This window comes from Dromiciops gliroides, chromosome X (assembly GCF_019393635.1).
Source record: "Dromiciops gliroides isolate mDroGli1 chromosome X, mDroGli1.pri, whole genome shotgun sequence".
Classification (NCBI taxonomy): Eukaryota; Metazoa; Chordata; class Mammalia; order Microbiotheria; family Microbiotheriidae; genus Dromiciops; species Dromiciops gliroides.
Window position 1 is genome coordinate 5,329,503 of NC_057867.1, and position 6,185 is coordinate 5,335,687.

Here is a 6,185-nt window from a genome sequence, read left to right on the forward strand (position 1 = left end):
ATTTCTCATATTCTGAACTTTTTCCCTTGGGTATTTTTAATGTCTCATTGCCCTTTTCTTTCTTTTCTACATATTTTTTTATCTCTACCGCTAAATACTGACTCCACCCCCTGCCCCCTATTAGAAGCTCTCCCTTGGAACAAATCAATTCACACGTTCAGCAGCCTATTTTTCTAGGCTTACAGCACAATATTCCCCTTCCTCCACAGCCTGTTCCCTAACCAATCTCCTCCCTCCATGCCTTTGCCTAGGCTGTCTCCCCTGCCTGAAATGCCCTTTCTCCTGGATGCCACCTCTAAGATTCCTAGCTTCCTTCAAGGGGAAGGCTCCTGGGAAGCCTTCCCTTAGGAGCTGTGTTTTTCTGGCCCTTCAGTTATCATATATAGTCTTTTCTGTTTCCATTCCTCCCACCAAGGGATCAAGGACTTTTCATTTCTCTCTGCATCCCCAACACCTAGCCCAGTGCCAGTCACATAGTAGGCACTTAATAGATTCTTGTTGAATTGGATTGTAGCTGTTTTTCAACGTTTTCCCAGTTCCCATGAGATTGTCCAAGTAAACCAAGCCTTCTACATAGTTCATGTGACCCGCTGCTCTTTCCTAGAGCCCCTTTACAGTGGCAGAGGGTCCCCTGATATCCCTTAGAGATTACACTCACATTTCCACAATCCCACCCACCTTCTCTTATCTTCCTCTGCCATGGAAATCTGGCGGTCCCCACCAGCCCACCAACTCTGACACCAACGGAGCACTCAGATATGCTGTGCACCAGAGAGCATTATCACCATTTCAGCGTGTCTTTCATGATCTCCTAGGCAAGCATGATGCCTCCTACCCCCAGCTGAGAGTACGAAGGGAACCTAGGGGACATCTGGTGCCGTGTTGATCCTAGTGAGGCGGACCCTGTCAACCTCCCCAGGTAGCTCAGCCTGCTTTCCGTATATTCTGCTGCTTTTTCTTTTTTTAATAGTGTCTTTTTCCAATCTTAATAGTATTTTTTCCAGTTACATGTAGAGATAATTTTCAACATTTGTTTTTATAAGATTTCTAGTTTCAAATTTTTCTCCCTCCCCAAGACAGTAAGCAATCTGCTAGAGGTTATATATGTACAAATCTCATTAAACATATTGCTGCATTAGTTATGTTGTGAAAGAAGAATCAGAAAAGAGAAAAACTTCAAAAAAGAAAAACAATAAAAGTAGAAACTATGGGTTCAATCTGCATTCAGAATCCACAGTTCTTTTTTCTGCATGTGGAGAGCATTTTCCATCATGAGTCCCTTGGAATTGTCTTGGATCATTGTATTACTGACAAGAGCCAAGTCTATCACAGTTGATCATCTTACAAAATTGCTGTTACTTTGTACACAGTACATTTCCCTTTGCATCAGCTCATCTAAGTCTTTCCAGGTTTTTCTGAGAGCATCCTGCTATCATTTCTTATAGCACAATAGTGTTTCATCATAATCTCATCCCACAATTTGTTCAGCTGTTCCCCAATTAATAGGCATCTCCTCAGTTTTGAATCCTTTGCCACCAGAAAAGGGCTTACAGTGCTTTTTCTCGTTGGGACATTTTTCCTTCTGACAAGCCTAAATTTGTCCCTTTATAACTTCCACTCACAGCTCCTGGTTCTGTCCTGAGGTCAAGCAGAACATGGCTTCTGCCACTTCCCATTAATGGCTCTTTAGATATTTGAAAACAGTGACCAAGCCCCCTCCCAGTCTTCACCAGGCTAAGCCTATCTTCCCCACCACCTCCTTCAACCAATCCTCCTAAATCCTGCTTTTGAGGCCCCCTCCTCTGATGCTTCCCATCTGATCAATGCCCTTCCCAAAAGGTGGGCCAGATAGAACACAGAGTGGCAGACATGGTCTAAGTGTCTCTGCTTCCCAGACTCTGTCTGTCTGCAGCTCCCTCCATCTCCCTCTGTCTCAGATTTAGGCCTCTCTATTGCCTCTCTCTCTGCCTCTCTTTCTCTGCCTCAGTCTTTGATGTTCCTCCCTTACTGTCCTTCTGTTTCTCCATCCACATGCCTCTATCTCCTCTCTCTCTGCCTCTCTTTCACCCCATGGCACAGTGGCAAGCTCTGGAGTCAGAGAAGCTGCCGTCACATCCTGCCCCTGACATTCTTTGTGTGACTGTGTAAAAGGCTAACCTCTGGGGCCTCAGATTCCTCAGCTGTCAGAGAAAGGGAATGAGTCGGGGGGGGGGGGGGGGTTCCTTCAACCTCCAGAGCTGGGAGAATTCCCTTGGCCCTCCTTCCTGGGCATCCCATTGTCTCCTCTTCATCTCCATTGCTTGTCTCCCTCTGTCTCCCCCACACGTGTGGCTCCTTTCTGGCCTGTGATAAGACCCGGGGCCAAAAAGATTTCTGGTCCTCAAGAAGCTCAGTCTGATGGAGGGGGCGACATGCAGACAATGATGCAGGGATGTATGGAGAAACACATGTATGTATGTGTGAGCGTGTATGTTTACATATGCTTTTCAGTCACGTGTGTGCATATACAGGCTGGGCCAAATGGCATGATGTTTTAATAACTTTTTGAAACGTATTTTTTCTTTATTTTTCACCACTTAGGAGATTTCATTTCTCACACATCATGTAAATTCATTTCCTATATAACTATGGTTTTGTAAATTAAAAACAAAAAATCAAAGAGCTCTTAAAGACTGAACCTCCTTGGTGACTTTTGGCCCACCCTGTATACAGCAAATGGGGGGCAGTCTCAGAGGGCAGGCACTAGCATCAAGGGTGACTGGCAGAAAGTGGATTTTAGCTAAGGCTTGAGGGTAGAGGTGAGACAAGAGAGCAGCCACAGCATGGGGGACAGCCAGTCATAAAGTACGGAGTCAGGAGAGGATGTGTCTCGTGTGAGGAAAAGCAAGACCAGTTTCACTAGATGATTGAATAGGTAGAAGGAAGTCAAGTTGAAAAAGACTGGTGAGTGAAGAAGGTGCTAGGTTATACAAGATCTTAAAAACCAAGAAAAAATAAGGATTTTACATTTGATCCTGGAGGTAAGAGGGAGACATTGTAATTGACTGAGTGACGGACGAGTCAGAGGAGAGAAGGGGGCGTATCTGAGCGATTTGGGGAATATAGAGTTGACAGGACTTGACAACAGACTGAATCTGAGGGGTGGGATGGCTGATGAGTTCCATTAGACATGTTGAGTTTAAAGATGTTTGAGATGGGGGCAGCTAGGTGGTACAATGGATAAAGCACCGGCCCTGGATTCAGGAGGACCTGAGATCAAATCAAGTCTCAGACACTTGATACTTCCTAGCTGTGTGACCCTGGGCAAGTCACTTAACACTCATTGCCTCCCCCCCCCAAAAAAAAAGATGTTTGAGACGTCCACAAAGCAGTTGAAGATGTGAGACTAGAGGTCAGGACTGTATAAACAGAGCTGAAAATCATGTCTATGCAGATGATTATTGAATTCATGAAAATTGATGAGATTACCAAGGAAAATCATATAAGGAGAAAAGAGGACCCAGAACAGAGCCTTAAGGGCCACGTGTGGTTAGTGGGCAGAAGCAGAGGCCACTGAAGTCAGTGAAGGAGACTGAGGAGGGTGAGTCAGAAAGGTGATCCCTGCATCTTCACCCCTCTTTCCCTTCACTTTCTCGCTCTATTTCTCTGTCTTCGCTTTTCTCCTTTTCTGTCTCTTGTATGTCTCTTTCTTCTCCCAGTCTTCCCCTTGTTTCCCCCTGTTACTGTCTCAATTTCCTTTTCTCTTTGCTTCCCCCTTTATCCCGGCTGTCTCCCCCTTTTCACTTTATCTCTATCTTTCTCTCTTACTTTCACTCTGTCTCATCCCCTTCCTCTGTCTCCCCTCCTCCCATATTCCACTCTGTCATCTTCTACCTCTCTCTCATTTCCTTTTCTTCCTGCAGCTTTTCCTTTAGCCTCTGACCCACATGAGAATTAATCCTTTTTCATAGAAAAGAGTCATTTACCAAGGGAAAGCCGAGCATTTGAAAGCCAAGGTAGCTACTTCAATATCTGAAGGGCCTCGGTGGGGAGGGCGATAGCCTTGCCCCAGAGAGCAGAATTAAGAGCAAAAGGGGGAGAATTTCCCAAGAGGCAATTTAGGCTTGACGTCAGGAAAAGCCTTTGAGCTCCCTTCTGGCCCTTTGATTCTGGGGTTAATCAGTCTCCAAGCTCTTTTTACTACTTCCAGGTAGCCTGAGATGGGGGACTTGCCAGAGAAACTCAGCTTCTCAGGAGATGATTTGGAAAGGTCGTGGGACCTGGAGTTTCAATGGATTTTGGAAATCATCTAAGTCCAACCCCATACAGAATATTGTGGGAAACTGAGTCCCAAAAGGGGGAAATGACATGTCCAAGGTTATATGGGCAGTAAGGGGCAGAGACAGGATTTGAACCCAGCACTTCTGACTCCATCCAAGGACACTTTCCTTCCTGCTCCCACAAAAGACTAGTGAGGAATGGGGGCACGAGGTTGCAGGAAGAACATCTCAACTCCTAGGAAGACAGTGGCAGCTGTTCCCAAGGGCCGGGATCTGGCGCATTCCCGTCCCCCAGTCCTCTCCTATTTCTTCTCAAGTCAGAACAAGGAGAGGATCAGCCATCACACCACCGAGGTGGAAAAGTCCTCCCAGCTGCCTAGAAAGGCATAGGAAGTACGCGCAGGGAGCTCTGCGGCTCTCTCCACCCACTTCCGGTCTCAATTTTGTTGCTCGGCGGTAACCTAGCGCCCCCTGCTGGACCCTTCTACTGTGAGCCTCCTGGTGGTTGGTGCTGAGCCCAGAAAGGGGCAGCTCTGCCTGGAGAGAGAGATGTTTAGAGATCATCGAGGTCAACTCCTTTGTTTAAAATGATGTATATATTTTCTTGCTACCTTCTGCTTCCATTTCCTGTGTCTCTGCCAGAGGTCCAGAACTGAGAACCTAAAATAGAAACGTTCAGCAAAACCAATCAACCCCAAAGTCTGACTTTATATGCCGTGTTCCATACCAGTGGGCCCCCACCTCTTTAAAAGAGTTGGGGAGCCGGAAGTGGTTTCTCATATCTCTTCTCTGGGGCCAAGCCTAGTCATTATAAATTCAATTGCTTTCCAATCCTCTCATTTTACAGATGAAAAAGGAGGCTTAGAGTGAGTGAGTGACTTGTCCAAGGAAGTGACCAAGCTGGCCTTCAGCCATGGGAGCCTGAGTTCAAGTCCGTCCTCTGACCCACACTAGCTATATGATGCTGAGCACATCACTTAACAGTCGTTACTCCAGGTCTAGACATTGCAGAGCTTCCTCAAAGAGAGTTTCCTTTACCCATGAAACCTTGATTCTGTTCAAACAAAATTATAGGACAGGAAGAATGCTTAGAAAGCATCAATTCTACCATCTTAAGGTCAGGGGAAGCTAGGTGGCACAGCGGATAGAGCAACAGCCCTGGATTCAGGGGGACCTGAGTTCAAATCTGGCCTCAGACACTTGACACTTACCAGCTGTGTGACCCTGGGCAAGTCACTTAGCCCCCATTGCCCCGAAAAAAAAAACAATCTTAAGGTCATAGGTTTGGAGTTGGAAGGGACTTTAGAACCCAAATGAGGCATAGTATTGAGAGTGCTATATAGTAGGGAGAGTGAATTCAGCCTCAGAGGCTTACTGGCTGTATGACCCTGGGCAAGTAACTTCACCTCTGTCTACCTCAGTTTCATCCTTTGTAAAAAAGGAATCATAACAGCCCCTCCCTCTCAGGGTTGCTGTGGGGATCAAATGTGATAATAACTGTAAAGTACTTAGCACATTGCCTGAAGTGTTGGAAAAAATCTAATTTTTCCATATTATCTTTCTATTTTTCCAGAACTTTTTGTCAAAAAGTATAGACATGGGGGCAGCTAGGTAGCGCAGTGGATAGAGCACTGGCCCTGGATTCAGGAGTACCTGAGTTCAAATCCAGCCTCAGACACTTGACACTAGCTGTGTGACCCTGGGCAAGTCACTTAACCCCCACTGCCCCGCAAAAAAAAAAAAAAAAAGTATAGCCATCCTACCACTGGGGATCTTTGTGCTTACTGATTACTAGATTTTAAGTGTTAGGTATCTAGATTTGCTTCTGTATGGTATAACTGATATCTCTAATTTTTTTTTTGGTTTTTTGGTGAGGCAATTGGGGTTAAGTGACTTGCCCAGGGTCACACAGCTAGTAAGTGTTAA